General features: G+C 45.3%; 1 protein-coding gene across 1 annotated transcript in view; it reads right to left on the reverse strand.

Moving 5' to 3' along the window:
• The window catches only part of ORC5 (origin recognition complex subunit 5), an 82643-nt gene extending 75127 nt beyond the window's left edge, over positions 1 to 7516 (reverse strand). The window contains exon 1 of the mRNA XM_073631782.1: positions 7377 to 7516. The gene's annotated coding sequence lies outside the window, so the exon portion shown is untranslated. The remainder of the gene's footprint in view (positions 1 to 7376) is intronic.
• Positions 7517 to 18905: the final 11389 nt, after the last annotated feature.

Genomic DNA, 18905 nt, shown 5'->3' on the forward strand with positions numbered 1-18905 from the left:
CAGGTAAAAAAATGTGCATTTATTTATTTTACTAGAAGCCCACAAAGCATTGCACCCACGACCAGCATATATTGCAGGTGCAATGTGGGACTCCTGCAGACTGTATGTGCAAGTTGGAAACAAGATATACCAGTGCTCAGATCCCAATAGCTTGTACATGCATATAATCTACCAGGTGCTAAAAGGGCCGGACCACATTAACACCAAAAATACTGGATGGACCCTCTGCACACTGCTATACCCTTTCAAGCAAACTCTGAATCGCTATGAGCCTGCAAACATTACAACCCACCTGACACTCTGGATTCAGACATCATTGAAACACCTTTAATACTGGCCATACACTATACGAAAAATCTGCCGAACCCATTTTAAAAAAACTAACATTCGGCCGTGAGAGCAATAGTGCCATCATGTAATGACCGATAAATTGTTCCCTGGACATAAATGAATCAATTTTTTGTTAGTTTTTTTTTTTTTACATATAACTAGTGCAAACAAACAGTTAGGGCCCTTTCACACTGGGGCGGGCGTCGGCGGTAAAGCGCCACTATTGTAAGCGGCGATTTACCTTTGGTATGCGGCCGCTAGCGGGGCGGTTTTACCCCCCGCTAGTGGCCGAGAAATGGTTAAAAACCACCGCAAAGCGCCTCTGCGGAGGCGCTTTGCCGGCGGTATAGCCGCGCTGTCCCATTGATTTCAATGGGCAGGAGCGGTATACACTCCGCTCCTTCACCGCTCCGAAGATGCTGCTAGCAGGACTTTTTTTACCGTCCTGCCAGCGCATCGCTCCAGTGTGAAAGCCCTCGGGGCTTTCACACTGGAATGAAAGCAGCAGCACTTTAGGGTCGGTTTGCAGGCGCTATTATTAGCGCAATAGCGCCTGCAAACCGCCCCAGTGTGAAAGGGGCCTTAGAATGGGAAACACATTAACCTTTCAATTTATCATTCGTTTGGCAGAAAATTTCCAAACTTGTCCTTTGTTTTTTCGGCTCAAAAATATGCCAACGATTATCGATTTTGTGCCCATTAACTGGCCGAAAAACGAACAAACTGTCTAAATGATTGAATTTCGGCCGATTTTTCGTATAGTGTATGGCCAGCATAAGTAATGAGACAACCACTCAATGAGTTTATATTCTATTAACATTTACTGGAATAGTTTAGCGAAGATATTGTTGTAAAAGAGGAAGCTTTGAATAACAGCACAAACTCAGTAGAAGGATTCCACAAGAAATGCCAGTTAAGACTGTTGGCAAACACAGAATACTATATACACATATGTACAATGGAGTAACACTTGAACATAACCTGAAAGGCATAAGTAAAAGCTAAGCATCAATTCTGACAATACTTCTAAAAGAGAAACCCAGGCCGGCTTGTTTAACGTTTGTTCCTAATGAGAGATGAAGCTAAACATGGATGGAATGTGGGCCCTTTAAGCAGCAATGACAGAATGTCCCCGTTGCAGATCTGATGGTCTTTACCGGCAGTCGGAGCTCATTAACCACTTACGGATTGCCTGCCGTCATTATACATTATATATATAGCTAGCTGCCATAACCCCGGTATCCACTTCTTTCGCAAGCAGTGCGCTTTCAGATAAAAGTGGTCTCTGCGGCAGATTCGCCACAAGATCACTTTTATCGGTGGTGGGAGAGGGGCCCCCCCGCCGCTCTCCAGTGCCCTCTGCCGTTTACTGGAGCTGCCAGCGGAGGCGATCGCGTCCTCTCCCCTGCTTGGCTTTGAGCTGAGTGAGGGGAAGATGGCCCTCGCTTGGCTCCATACAATTGCCAAAATGTCACTTTCGCCCAGAGCTCTTTAAAAGGGACTTTTTTTAATTGCATTTTAGTGTAAATATGAGATCTGAGGTCTTTTTGACCCCAGATCTCATATTTAAGAGGTCCTGTCATGCTTTTTTTTCTATTACAAGGGATGTTTACAAAAAATAAAATAGAAATAAAAGTGACACAATTTTTATTTTAAAAGAACAGTGTAAAAATTAAAAGTAAAATAAGAAAAAAAAAAAAGGTTTTAACGCGCCCCGTCCCACAGAGCTTGCATGCAGAAGAGAACACATACGTGAGTAGCGTTCAAACCACACATGAGGATCGTTAGAGCGAGAGCAATAATTAGCTCTAGACCTCTTCTGTAACTCAAAACATGCAACCTGTAGAAATTTTTTAAACGTCGCATATAGAGATTTTTAAGGATAAAAATTTGTCGTCATTCCACGAGCGGGCACAATTTTGAAGCGTGAAATGTTGGGTATCAATTTACTTGAGGTAACATCATCTTTCACTATATAAAAAAGAAAATTGGGCTAACTTTACTGTTGTCTTATTTTTTCCCCACCAAAAAAAAAAGTGAATTTTTTTTCCCCCCCACCAAAAAAAGTGCGCAAAATAGACGCAAATACGGTGTGACAGAAGTATTGCAACAAAAGCCATTTTGTTCTCTAGGGCAGGGATATACAATTAGCGGACCTCCAGCTGTTGCAGAACTACAATTCCCACGAGGCATTGCAAGACTCTGACAGCCACAAGCATGACACCCAGAGGCAGAGGCATGATGGGACTTGTAGTTTTGCAACAGCTGGAGGTCCGCTAATTGCATATCCCTGCTCTAGGGTGTTAGAAATAAAATATATATAATGTTTGGGGTTCAAAGTAATTTTATAGCAAAAAAAATAAAAAATTATTTTAACTTGTAAACAAGTTTGAAAAAATAGGTCCGGTCTTAAAGTGGTTAACTATATCCAATAAGGTTTAGTAACAGAGTGGTAGTATATCTTGTGATGATTGTGGCTACAATGTCCATGTAAAATGTTCAGATAGAGGTGCAGTGAAATGTTCCCAAAGTAAAGCTGTCTGTACACAGTGTCCCAGTAAACAACCAAGGAAAGATTTGCAAAGGTGGGCAAGGACCAGGCCAATTCAGTGCCTTCCAGATAGCGATTCCTGGATAGATGTCGTAGCTGCGGACCCACTTGTGATGATCACCCGATATGGAGCCCGTAGCATGGGTTGATGCACTATCGAGTTGATGCTATTCAGAAGTCCGACGAACCGATTGCAGCGCTGGGCCCCCGTCTTGGTCAGGCAGGAATTCTGGATACCATGTGGTAGGCCGTGACCTCACTCTCCTCGCACAGGGAGGTCCATCTACACACAAGGCCCATGAAGAAGAGGTTGTGGAGCAGGTCTCTGGTCTCGTTTATACCTCTTCCCAGCAATCTCTGTGATGGTAGCAAAGATCCTTGGGACGTGTGGTCCAGGTGTATAGTCATGCAAGGGAACAGCCATCTGAAAGAACCACAAATCCCACAATCCCTTTGGTTGGGCTCACAAATATGATGTCAGTTTAACCACTTGCTGCCCACCCACCGTCATATGATGGCGGGACGGTGCAGCTGTTATCCTGGGCCGCCATCATATGATGGCGGCCCTTCCAGGTCCCCCAGCGGCCGCGATGTCCGCCGGGAACCCGCGACTGCCGCTAACCGAGCAGGACCGTGGATCTGTGTGTGTGTAAACACACAGATCCACGTCCTGTCAGATGGGAGGAGAACGATGGTGTGTTCCCAGTACAGACCGATCGGCCTCCTCCCCTTGTTAGTCCCCTCCCCCCACAGTTAGCATCACTCCCTAGCAACACGATTAACCCTACAGCGCCCCCTCCTGGTTAACCCCTTCATTGCCAGTCACATTTATACAGTAATCAATGCATTTTTATAGCACAGATTGCTGTATAAATGTGAATGGTCCCAAAAATGTGTCAAAAGTGTCCGATATGTCCGCCGCAATATCGCAGTCACGATAAAAAACGCAGATCGCCGCCATTACAAGTAAAAAAAAAAATAATAAAAATGCTATAAATCTATCCCCTTATTTTCTAGACGCTATAACTTTTGCGCAAACCAATAAATATACGCTTATTGCGATATTTTTTACCAAAAATATGTAGAAGAATACGAATCGGCCTAAACTGAGGAAAAAAATTTGTTTAAAAAAAAAAAATTGGATATTTATTATATGAGACTCGCCTGATCACAGATCAGGGTAAGGGGTCGGTCCCGACCCCTTACCACATGATCAGCTGTCAGCCAATGACAGCTGATCATGTGATGTAAACAGAGCCGGTAATCAGCTATTTTTCAAAAAAACTGATCACCGGCGGCCGTGAGAGGGACATCAGTCCCGATCGCGCCGATCATCTGCCCCCACAGCAATAGCCAGCAGTGCCGCCTACCAGTGCCCACCAGCGTCACCCATCAGTGCGCACAGTGCCACCCATCAGCGCCCACATCAGTGCAACAGTGCTGCACATCAGTGCCACCTATCAGTGCCCATCAGTGTCACCTACCAGTGCCCATCAGTGCCACCCATCACTGCCCCCCATCAGTGGTACCCATCAGTGGTACCCATCAGTGCCACCCATCAGTGCCACCCATCAGTGCCACCCATCAGTGGCGCCTTATCCGTCCCCATCAGTGCTGGCTTAACTTTGCCCATCAGTGCCGCCTTAACTGTGCCCATCAGTGCCGCCTTAACTGTGCCTATCCGTGCCGCCTTAACTGTGCCTATCCGTGCCACCTTAACTGTGCCTATCCGTGCCGCCTTAACTGTGCCTATCCGTGCCGCCTTAACTGTGCCTATACGTGCCCATCAGTGCAGCCTATCAGTGCCCACCAGTGCCGCCTCATCAGCGCATATCAATGAAGGAGAAAAATTACCTGTTTGCAAAATTTTATAACAAACTATGAAACATGATTTTTTTTTTTTTTTTTCAAAATTTTCCATCTTTTTTGTTTGTTTAGCAAAAAATACAAATCCCAGCTGTGATTAAATACCACCAAAAGAAAGCTCTATTTGTGGGAAAAGAATGATAAAAATTTCATTTGGGTACAGTGTTGTATGACCGCGCAATTGTCATTCAAAGTGCGACAGCGCTGAAAGCTGAAAATTGGTCTGGGCAGGAGGGGGGTTTAAGTGCCCAGTAAGCAAGTGGTTAAACATGTATTGCAATATATGTGTACTAAATATCCCTATTTTTTTTTAATTGCACAGTTTGCTTAAAAGGGTATACCAGTGTGCAGAGGGGCCCATCCAGTATTTTAAGTGTCTGTGTAAGTTGTCTTTTAATACCTTGTTTAGACAGGCAGTTACACACAACAGCGCACTGGTAGTTCATTGAAAGCTGCAAACCTACATCTTGAAAGGATATTGGTACTTGTAGTTCTCTCATTCAGAGAAGTTCAGGGAGAAGATCCCCAGCTCGCTGTGACTAGAGGCGGTGGGTCAGGGAGCGGCTTTAAGAGTGGGAACACGTTACATGTTCAACCCTAAAAACGGGAGTAACATGTTCCCAAAAGGTAAACTTATCCTTTAACATGGAGAAACCCTTTAAAGGGGTTCTAAACCCTCAGCATTTTACACCTTAATGCATTCTATGCGTTGAGGTGAAAAACCTTCTTTACTGCAGCAGTGCCCCTGAGCCCTGTAATTCCTGCAACGGGAACGAGTACACCAGCTCCGGACGGTGTCTGGGGTCTAGATTGATAGCAGCGCAGGCATTGGAAGAAAGAAGTGTCAACTATTTAGTTACACCCAGGGTTATTCCAACAATAACACTGCAATGTAATAAGTAATAAAAAACAAATATGCAGGCCAAATATCAGGCCTCATTTAAATAGGAGTACCTATCCATACACCTGTGCAAAGGGCTGTCTTTGCCTACATGAAATGAACAGGTGATCCATGCATCTGCGTGCAGGCACACTGTGTTCAGGGACATGAGCCTGCAAAACTGTTATCTTGGGTCCAGTGGCTGTGTCCATACTGCCCTACATCCCAATAGACATAAATGGGACTTCATGCTTGCGGATGCATGGAACATCTGTGCATTGTGTGGGCAAAGACTGTACTTCACATGGGTAGGTACGCCCGTGTGAATTAGGTCTCACCATTGGTGATCAGTAGAAAAGGTCCCCCCCAACTAGGTCGGGGCTCTGCCGAGAAGCTCGGGTGCCCCTACCTCGGGGCTCTGCGGACAAGGGTGCCCCTACCTCGGGGCTCTGCGGACAAGGGTGCCCCTACCTCGGGGCTCTGCGGACAAGGGTGCCCCTACCTCGGGGCTCTGCGGACAAGGGTGCCCCTACCTCGGGGCTCTGCGGACAAGGGTGCCCCTACCTCGGGGCTCTGCGGACAAGGGTGCCCCTACCTCGGGGCTCTGCGGACAAGGGTGCCCCTACCTCGGGGCTCTGCGGACAAGGGTGCCCCTACCTCGGGGCTCTGCGGACAAGGGTGCCCCTACCTCGGGGCTCTGCGGACAAGGGTGCCCCTACCTCGGGGCTCTGCGGACAAGGGTGCCCCTACCTCGGGGCTCTGCGGACATGGGTGCCCCTACCTCGGGGCTCTGCGGACAAGGGTGCCCCTACCTCGGGGCTCTGCGGACAAGGGTGCCCCTACCTCGGGACTCTGCGGACAAGGGTGCCCCTACCTCGGGGCTCTGCGGACAAGGGTGCCCCTACCTCGGGGCTCTGCGGACAAGGGTGCCCCTACCTCGGGGCTCTGCGGACAAGGGTGCCCCTACCTCGGCGCTCTGCGGACAAGGGTGCCCCTACCTCGGGGCTCTGCGGACAAGGGTGCCCCTACCTCGGGGCTCTGCGGACAAGGGTGCCCCTACCTCGGGGCTCTGCGGACAAGGGTGCCCCTACCTCGGGGCTCTGCGGACAAGGGTGCCCCTACCTCGGGGCTCTGCGGACAAGGGTGCCCCTACCACGGGGCTCTGCGGACAAGGGTGCCCCTACCTCGGGGCTCTGTGGATAAGGGTGCCCCTACCTCGGGGCTCTGTGGATAAGGGTGCCCCTACTTCGGGGCTCTGCGGACAAGGGTGCCCCTACCTCGGGGCTCTGCGGACAAGGGTGCCCCTACCTCGGGGCTCTGCGGATAAGGGTGCCCCTACCTTGGGGCTCTGTGGATAAGGGTGCCCCTACTTCGGGGCTCTGCGGACAAGGGTGCCCCAGTATTAAACTCACTGATAGCTGAAAAACTCACTGGTATCTTTGGTAACTTACCCGATATGTAGCCTCGGCTCATTTCCCAGGGGACTCCTAGTGACCTCTGGAGGATCCCTAACATTCCACAATACCGGGTGATAAGAAAGCCTCATATTTACCACCCAGTCACTGGATAATCACACACTGGCCGCCCCCTCCCCTCTACCGTGTCACGTCAGCCCGCCCGGTATATTATACGGTGTATACAGCCGGCTCTGTCCGCACTCTTTCACAGAATACCTCACACCAGTGCTCAACACACGAAGTACAGTGTCCCTCCTACACACGGTGCTCACCCTCCGCCCCAACTACTTACCGCACCAAAATCCCCCGTACTCCGCTCCCCGGCTACAAGAACCTGTACACAGCCGGGAGGACATGTGTCACTCTCCCGCCACCAACACAACTCCGACCACTCCTCATCCTCCTCCTCCTCATCCTCCCATAGAGTGTGTCACTTCCTCCTCCACACAGACACTCCTCCTCACTACACTGTACAGAACACCATCATTACACTGTGTGTATCCTGTGTACAGTACACCATCATTACACTGTGTGTATCCTGTGTATAATACACCATCATTACACTGTGTGTATCCTGTGTATAATACACCATTACACTGTGTGTATCCTGTGTACAGAACACCATCATTACACTGTGTGTATCCTGTGTACAGTACACCATCATTACACTGTGTGTATCCTGTGTACAGTACACCATCATTACACTGTGTGTATCCTGTGTACAGTACACCATCATTACACTGTGTGTATCCTGTGTACAGAACACCATCATTACACTGTGTGTATCCTGTGTACAGTACACCATCATTACACTGTGTGTATCCTGTGTACAGTACACCATCATTACACTGTGTGTATCCTGTGTACATTACACTGTGTGTATCCTGTGTATAATACACCATCATTACACTGTGTGTATCCTGTGTACAGAACACCATCATTACACTGTGTGTATCCTGTTTACAATAAACCATCATTACACTGTGTATCCTGTGTACAATACACCATCATTACACTGTGTGTATCCTGTGTACAGAACACCATCAATACACTGTGTGTATCCTGTGTATAATACACCATCATTACACTGTGTGTATCCTGTGTACAATACACCATCATTACACTGTGTATCCTGTGTACAATACACCATCATTACACTGTGTGTATCCTGTGTACAGAACACCATCATTACACTGTGTGTATCCTGTGTATAATACACCATCATTACACTGTGTGTATCCTGTGTACAATACACCATCATTACACTGTGTGTATCCTGTGTACAGAACACCATCATTACACTGTGTGTATCCTGTGTATAATACACCATCATTACACTGTGTGTATCCTGTGTACAATACACCATCATTACACTGTGTGTATCCTGTGTACAGTACACCATCATTACACTGTGTGTATCCTGTGTACAGAACACCATCATTACACTGTGTGTATCCTGTGTATATTACACTGTGTGTATCCTGTGTACAGAACACCATCATTACACTGTGTGTATCCTGTATATAATACACCATCATTACACTGTGTGTATCCTGTGTACAGAACACCATCATTACACTGTGTGTATCCCGTGTACAGTACACCATCATTACACTGTGTGTATCCTGTGTATAATACACCATCATTATACTGTGTGTATCCTGTGTACAGAACACCATCATTACACTGTGTGTATCCTGTGTATAATACACCATCATTACACTGTGTGTATCCTGTGTACAGAACACCATCATTACACTGTGTGTATCCTGTGTACAGTACACCATCATTACACTGTGTGTATCCTGTGTACAGTACACCATCATTACACTGTGTGTATCCTGTGTACAGTACACCATCATTACACTGTGTGTATCCTGTGTACAGAACACCATCATTACACTGTGTGTATCCTGTGTACAGTACACCATCATTACACTGTGTGTATCCTGTGTACAGTACACCATCATTACACTGTGTGTATCCTGTGTACATTACACTGTGTGTATCCTGTGTATAATACACCATCATTACACTGTGTGTATCCTGTGTACAGAACACCATCATTACACTGTGTGTATCCTGTTTACAATAAACCATCATTACACTGTGTATCCTGTGTACAATACACCATCATTACACTGTGTGTATCCTGTGTACAGAACACCATCAATACACTGTGTGTATCCTGTGTATAATACACCATCATTACACTGTGTGTATCCTGTGTACAATACACCATCATTACACTGTGTATCCTGTGTACAATACACCATCATTACACTGTGTGTATCCTGTGTACAGAACACCATCATTACACTGTGTGTATCCTGTGTATAATACACCATCATTACACTGTGTGTATCCTGTGTACAATACACCATCATTACACTGTGTGTATCCTGTGTACAGAACACCATCATTACACTGTGTGTATCCTGTGTATAATACACCATCATTACACTGTGTGTATCCTGTGTACAATACACCATCATTACACTGTGTGTATCCTGTGTACAGTACACCATCATTACACTGTGTGTATCCTGTGTACAGAACACCATCATTACACTGTGTGTATCCTGTGTATATTACACTGTGTGTATCCTGTGTACAGAACACCATCATTACACTGTGTGTATCCTGTATATAATACACCATCATTACACTGTGTGTATCCTGTGTACAGAACACCATCATTACACTGTGTGTATCCCGTGTACAGTACACCATCATTACACTGTGTGTATCCTGTGTATAATACACCATCATTATACTGTGTGTATCCTGTGTACAGAACACCATCATTACACTGTGTGTATCCTGTGTATAATACACCATCATTACACTGTGTGTATCCTGTGTACAGAACACCATCATTACACTGTGTGTATCCTGTTTACAATAAACCATCATTACACTGTGTGTATCCTGTGTACAGTACACCATCATTACACTGTGTATCCTGTGTACAATACACCATCATTACACTGTGTGTATCCTGTGTACAGAACACCATCAATACACTGTGTGTATCCTGTGTATAATACACCATCATTACACTGTGTGTATCCTGTGTACAATACACCATCATTACACTGTGTATCCTGTGTACAATACACCATCATTACACTGTGTGTATCCTGTGTACAGAACACCATCATTACACTGTGTGTATCCTGTGTATAATACACCATCATTACACTGTGTGTATCCTGTGTACAATACACCATCATTACACTGTGTGTATCCTGTGTACAGTACACCATCATTACACTGTGTGTATCCTGTGTACAGAACACCATCATTACACTGTGTGTATCCTGTGTACATTACACTGTGTGTATCCTGTGTACAGAACACCATCATTACACTGTGTGTATCCTGTATATAATACACCATCATTACACTGTGTGTATCCTGTGTACAGAACACCATCATTACACTGTGTGTATCCCGTGTACAGTACACCATCATTACACTGTGTGTATCCTGTGTATAATACACCATCATTATACTGTGTGTATCCTGTGTACAGAACACCATCATTACACTGTGTGTATCCTGTGTACAGTACACCATCATTACACTGTGTGTATCCTGTGTACAGTACACCATCATTACACTGTGTGTATCCTGTGTACAGTACACCATCATTACACTGTGTGTATCCTGTGTATAATACACCATCATTACACTTTGTGTATCCTGTGTATAATACACCATTACACTGTGTGTATCCTGTGTACAATACACCATCATTACACTGTGTGTATCGTGTGTACAGAACACCATCATTACACTGTGTGTATTCTGTGTACAATACACCATCATTACACTGTGTGTATCCTGTGTATAATACACCATCATTACACTGTGTGTATCCTGTGTACAATACACCATCATTACACTGTGTATCCTGTGTACAATACACCATCATTACACTGTGTGTATCCTGTGTACAGAACACCATCATTACACTGTGTGTATCCTGTGTATAATACACCATCATTACACTGTGTGTATCCTGTGTACAATACACCATCATTACACTGTGTGTATCCTGTGTACAGAACACCATCATTACACTGTGTGTATCCTGTGTATAATACACCATCATTACACTGTGTGTATCCTGTGTACAATACACCATCATTACACTGTGTGTATCCTGTGTACAGTACACCATCATTACACTGTGTGTATCCTGTGTACAGAACACCATCATTACACTGTGTGTATCCTGTGTACATTACACTGTGTGTATCCTGTGTACAGAACACCATCATTACACTGTGTGTATCCTGTATATAATACACCATCATTACACTGTGTGTATCCTGTGTACAGAACACCATCATTACACTGTGTGTATCCCGTGTACAGTACACCATCATTACACTGTGTGTATCCTGTGTATAATACACCATCATTATACTGTGTGTATCCTGTGTACAGAACACCATCATTACACTGTGTGTATCCTGTGTATAATACACCATCATTACACTGTGTGTATCCTGTGTACAGAACACCATCATTACACTGTGTGTATCCTGTTTACAATAAACCATCATTACACTGTGTGTATCCTGTGTACAGTACACCATCATTACACTGTGTATCCTGTGTACAATACACCATCATTACACTGTGTGTATCCTGTGTACAGAACACCATCAATACACTGTGTGTATCCTGTGTATAATACACCATCATTACACTGTGTGTATCCTGTGTACAATACACCATCATTACACTGTGTATCCTGTGTACAATACACCATCATTACACTGTGTGTATCCTGTGTACAGAACACCATCATTACACTGTGTGTATCCTGTGTATAATACACCATCATTACACTGTGTGTATCCTGTGTACAATACACCATCATTACACTGTGTGTATCCTGTGTACAGTACACCATCATTACACTGTGTGTATCCTGTGTACAGAACACCATCATTACACTGTGTGTATCCTGTGTACATTACACTGTGTGTATCCTGTGTACAGAACACCATCATTACACTGTGTGTATCCTGTATATAATACACCATCATTACACTGTGTGTATCCTGTGTACAGAACACCATCATTACACTGTGTGTATCCCGTGTACAGTACACCATCATTACACTGTGTGTATCCTGTGTATAATACACCATCATTATACTGTGTGTATCCTGTGTACAGAACACCATCATTACACTGTGTGTATCCTGTGTACAGTACACCATCATTACACTGTGTGTATCCTGTGTACAGTACACCATCATTACACTGTGTGTATCCTGTGTACAGTACACCATCATTACACTGTGTGTATCCTGTGTACAGAACACCATCATTACACTGTGTGTATCCTGTGTATAATACACCATCATTACACTTTGTGTATCCTGTGTATAATACACCATTACACTGTGTGTATCCTGTGTACAATACACCATCATTACACTGTGTGTATCGTGTGTACAGAACACCATCATTACACTGTGTGTATTCTGTGTACAATACACCATCATTACACTGTGTGTATCCTGTGTACAGAACACCATCATTACACTGTGTGTATCCTGTGTACAGTACACCATCATTACACTGTATGTATCCTGTGTACATTACACTGTGTGTATCCTGTGTATAATACATCATCATTACACTGTGTGTATCCTGTGTACAGAACACCATCATTACACTGTGTGTATCCTGTTTACAATAAACCATCATTACACTGTGTGTATCCTGTGTACAGTACACCATCATTACACTGTGTATCCTGTGTACAATACACCATCATTACACTGTGTGTATCCTGTGTACAGAACACCATCAATACACTGTGTGTATCCTGTGTATAATACACCATCATTACACTGTGTGTATCCTGTGTACAATACACCATCATTACACTGTGTATCCTGTGTACAATACACCATCATTACACTGTGTGTATCCTGTGTACAGAACACCATCATTACACTGTGTGTATCCTGTGTATAATACACCATCATTACACTGTGTGTATCCTGTGTATAATACACCATCATTACACTGTGTGTATCCTGTGTACAATACACCATCATTACACTGTGTGTATCCTGTGTACAGTACACCATCATTACACTGTGTGTATCCTGTGTACAGAACACCATCATTACACTGTGTGTATCCTGTGTACATTACACTGTGTGTATCCTGTGTACAGAACACCATCATTACACTGTGTGTATCCTGTGTATAATACACCATCATTACACTGTGTGTATCCTGTGTACAGAACACCATCATTACACTGGGTGTATCCCGTGTACAGTACACCATCATTACACTGTGTGTATCCTGTGTATAATACACCATCATTATACTGTGTGTATCCTGTGTACAGAACACCATCATTACACTGTGTGTATCCCGTGTACAGTACACCATCATTACACTGTGTGTATCCTGTGTACAATAAACCATCATTACACTGTGTGTATACTGTGTACAGAACACCATCATTACACTGTGTATCCTGTGTACAATACACCACCATTACACTGTGTGTATCCTGTGTACAGAACACCATCAATATACTGTGTGTATCCTGTGTACAATACACCATCATTACACTGTGTGTATCCTGTGTACAGTACACCATCATTACACTGTGTATCCTGTGTACAGTACACCATCATTACACTGTATATCCTGTGTACAGAACACCATCATTACACTGTGTGTATCCTGTGTACAGTACACCATCATTATGCTATGTGTATCCTGTGTACAGTACACCATCATTACACTGTGTGTATCCTGTGTACAATACACCATCATTACACTGTGTGTATCCTGTGTACAATACACCATCATTACACTGTGTGTATCCTGTGTATAATACACCATCATTACACTGTGTGTATCCTGTGTACAATACACCATCATTACACTGTGTGTATCCTGTGTACAGTACACCATCATTATGCTATGTGTATCCTGTGTACAGTACACCATCATTACACTGTGTATCCTATGTACAATAAACCATCATTACACTGTGTGTATCCTGTGTACAGTACGCCATCATTATGCTGTGTGTACCCTGTGTACAGAACACGATCATTACACGGTTGTGTATCCTGTGTACAGTACACCATCATTACACTGTGTATCCTATGTACAATACACCATCATTACACTGTGTGTATCCTGTGTACAGTACGCCATCATTATGCTGTGTGTATCCTGTGTACAGAACACGATCATTACACGGTTGTGTATCCTGTGTACAGTACACCATCATTACACTGTGTGTATACTGTGTACAGAACACAATCATTACACTGTGTGTATCTTGTGTACAATACACCATCATTACACTGTGTATCCTATGTACAGAATAAGGATGAGCTCAGGCGTGTTTGCAAACAGAACCTGCAGAGCCCACCAGGAAGTCGGCATTGCGGAGCGCTATTCACAAGCAGTGAGACATTGTCCCGATGCGCGGCTGCAGGCATTGCCTGTGATTAGCCCTGTGCATTGCCGACCACGCGTCCCGGATTGCCCGGAAAAGTATCAAATCTTGGAGGTCTGTCCCAGGTCCCGGGCACCTTCATTCCGGGACAATACAGTGTCCTGGAATGAAATTGACATGGCCGATGCAGCTGTTCACGATTCTGTGGCCATGTCTGTCTGTCTCCTCTTCCGGCTCTCCCACCAACGATTTCATCCTATTAGCACAGAGCAAGAGGGCAGGAGGAGCTGGAGATCCACACAGACAGCGGGTTTGGCAGAGTCTTTTCATAACAGCTCCTCCTGCCTCCTGCCTCCTGCTCTGCTCTGCTGATAGGTAGGGTCGTCTTTGCCCTCAAGGTAGTAGAGGGTGATCGGTTGGAGGAGCGGGGCTGGCAATGGGGTAGTAGTAAGGTGGATGGAGGTGTAGGTCGAGAATAGTGTCAGATGTGCAGTGTACGGCAGATCCCGGTGATCGGTGATATTGGCACTGCTCGTCTCTCGTGACTTAAATGGGGGCGGGGTGCTGCCTGTGTCCCCGAGTCCCTACCGTGCTTCCTAGTCCTCGGGTCACTCCTTCTCGGTGCTCGCTCACCCCCAGCTGCTCCCTCCCTGATCGTCTCCCCCAGCTCTGATCCAGGTCCCTCCGACCCGTTCCAGGCTGTCAATGTCCAGGGTCCCCTCTGACACTGTCCTCTGCCCTCTACTCCTCCATTAAACCCTGTGTGGGAGCCCTCTCTTCTTCCTGTACCTCCCATCTACCCTTCACCCCTCACCTCTCTACTCTACAGAACCCTGCCCCCAACCCACAGTACCCTGCACCCCTCAACAGAACCCTGCCCCCAACTCATAGTACCCTGGACCCCTCCACAGAACCCTGCCCCCAACCCATAGTACCCTGCACCCCTCCACAGAACCCTGCCCCCAACCCATAGTACCCTGCACCCCTCTACAGAACCCTGCCCCCAACCCATAGTACCCTGCACCCCTCCCCAGAACCCTGCCCTCAACCCATAGTACCCTGCACTCCTCCACAGAACCCTGCCCCCAACCCATAGTACCCTGCACCCCTCCACAGAACCCTGCCCCCAACCCATAGTACCCTGCACCCCTCTACAGAACCCTGCCCCCAGCCCATAGTACCCTGCACCCCTCTACAGAACACTGCCCCAACCTATAGAACCCTGCACACCTCCACAGAACCCTGCCTCCAACCTATAGTACCCTGCACCCCTCCACAGAACCCTTCCCCCAACCCACATTACCCTGCACCCCTCTACAGAACCCTGCCCCCAACCCATAGTACCCTGCACCCCTCTACAGAACCCTGCCCCCAACCCATAGTACTCTGCAACCCTCTACAGAACCCTGCAGCCCTCACTATACACCCTGCCCCCAACCCATAGTACCCTGCACCCCTCCACAGAACCCTGCCCCCAACCCATACTACCCTGCACCCCTTTACAGAACCCTACAGCCCTCACTATATACCCTGCCCCCAACCCATACTACCCTGCACCCCCTCTACAGAACCCTACAGCCCTCACTATACACCCTGCCCCTAACCCATACTACCCTGCACCCCTCTACAGAACCCTACAGCCCTCACTATACACCTTGCACCCAACCCATAGTACCCTGCACCCCTCTACAGAACCCTGCACCCTTCACTATACACCCTCACTATTGGCTGGCAAGTGACACTGCATCTGGTGGCAGGCTGTGGGTGGCAAGTGGCACACAGCATCTGGTGGAAGGGTATGGGTGGCAAGTGGCACACTGCATCTGGTGGCAGGCTATAGGTATAGGTGGCAAGTGGCACACTGCATCTTTTTTTTTTTGTTTTGTTGTTTTTTTTTGGGGGGGGGGGTTCATTACCAATTCAGCCCGGAAAGGTTTACCCCCCTTCCTGACCAGGCCATTTTTTGAGATACGGCACTGCGTTGCTTTAACTGACAATTGCATGGTCATGCTCGTTGTACCCAAACAAAATTGACGTCCTTTTTTTCCAAAAATAGAGCTTTCTTTTGGTGGTATTTGATCACCTCTGCGGTTTTTATTTTTTGCGCTATAAACAAAAAAAGAGTGACAATTTTGAAAAAAACACCATATTTTTTTACTTTTTTGCTATGTAAATATCCCCCAATTAAAAAAAAAAAAATTCCTCCTCAGTTTAGACCGATATGTATTCTGCTACATATTTTTGGTAAAAAAATTGCAATAAGCGTATATTGATTGGTTTGCGCAAAAGTTATAGCGTCTACAAAATAGGGGGTAGATTTATGTCATTTTTTTTTTTTTTTTTAGTAATGGCTGTGATCAGCAATTTTTATTGAGACTGAGACAATGCGGCGAACAGATCGGACACTTTTGACACTATTTTGGGACCATTGACATTTATACAGCGATCAGAGCTAAAAATAGCCACTGATTACTGTATAAATGTCACTGGCAGGGAAGAGGTTAACACTAGGGGGCGATCAAGGGGTTAAATGTGTGTTCCCTAGGTGTGTTCTAACTGTGGGGGGATGGGACTGCCTGGGGGAGGAGACCGATCAGTGTTCCTATATAGGAAAAATAATATTAGTTGCGGTTTCTAAGTCATTTTCTATCAAAAAAGTTTACTTTTTTACATACTGTAAATGTGAGAGGTGTCAGAATTGGCCTGGGTGTCAAGTGGTTTAGGCCATATAAATAATTTATAGAATGACATGTATCACCATTGTACTGAGCAGGGATGGGCTTACCTTTGTCCTGAACCAGGTTCGTTATTGAACCCAGAAGTTGGCTGGGTAGGGCAGAGCAAGATTTCTACTGAAAGGAGAAGAATCAGCACAAGGGACATATCATACCAAACTGAAAGTTTAAGTCCCTCGTGCTGATTTTTCTGTTTTTAAATTCAGGTCAACCTAGGCTTTAAGGCCATCATGTGAGCACTCAGCCAAGGGCAATTAAAAATAATAATAAATAAATATATACATAGTAATACCTCGGATTGCGAGCTGTTATTTTTTAAAAATCCTGACTCGGTTTTCAAGCCTTTTCTCGAAAAATGAGCAGGATTCAAGCCTCTGCAGTGTGCAGTACCGCATTTGGCCAGAGGTGCGGGGGTGCCGATGACACTCAGAGCCATTCAGATGCACTCAGAGCCACTCGGAAACACTCGGTTCGAGCCTCTCTGAGTGTTTCCGAGTGCATCCGAGCGGCTCTGATCGGTTTCCGAGTGTCTCCAGCGCCCCCACCTCTGGACACATTCAGTACTGCATACAATAGAAGTCATTGTGGAACTAATTATCTGAGTTTCCATTGACTATGGGGAAACTCGCTTTGATATACGAGTGCTTTGGATTACAAGCATTCTTTTGGAACGAATTAATGCAAGGCACCACTGTGTATATATCACCAGATATAACATATATTAAAAAATAATATCAAAAATAAACTGGGTTCAGGTCTGAACACGAAAGTCAGCTGCCTTCCCTTACATCAGGGTCCCCATTAGATTGCCTTCTACATCAGGGTCCCTATAAGCGTCCCCTTTACATCAGAATCCACAGCAGAGTCCCTCTCTTACTTTAGAGTTGTCAATACAGTCCCCGCCCCCTTTACATCAATGCCCCCATTAGAGTCACCCCTTATATCAAGGTGGCCATTAAAATCCACCCCTATCTCAGAGTCCCCCCTTACATAGGGGTCCCCTCCTTACATCAAGGTGCCCATCATAGTCCCCCTTACATCAGAATCCCCCCTTACAACAGGGTCCCCCCCCTCTTACATTAAGGCCCTGATTGGAGTCCCACCTTTACATTAGAGTCCCCAGAAGAGTCCCTCCTTACAGAGTCAGGGTGCAGGTTGGGGGAGGAAGAGGCAGAGGCAGCCATTGCTAACCTTAATTCTTAAAAGTGTTGCAGGCCAGGTGGGCTGTAGTTTGGAGACCCCTGCTCTAGAGTTCAACCTTAATAAAACAAAAACTTTTTTTTAAATAGTGTGTCCCGCTTTGCTTTATCAAGGGGCAGAACATAGGTTGTTTTTTAAAATCTTATCACTTTATTGGTGCAATAAATCCATGTTGTCCATCGTTCCCCTGGTATCATCTCTGTGGTTTAGAATTCCTAATAAAACACATTCTGGAATAATTTGAGCCTGATTATTATGCAAAAAGTGCAATTTTTTTTACAGAATCCCCCCAACACTGGTCTTAAATGGACAAGGAGTGATGGGAAATCTCTACAATAAGGACAAGGTCAAAATCAAAAAACATTTTTCTATTAAAGCGGTGAGTTAGAATGACTGAAAATATATTTATTGCTTAAGT

This window comes from Aquarana catesbeiana, linkage group LG05 (genome assembly GCF_042186555.1).
Source record: "Aquarana catesbeiana isolate 2022-GZ linkage group LG05, ASM4218655v1, whole genome shotgun sequence".
NCBI classification, from domain to species: domain Eukaryota; kingdom Metazoa; phylum Chordata; class Amphibia; order Anura; family Ranidae; genus Aquarana; species Aquarana catesbeiana.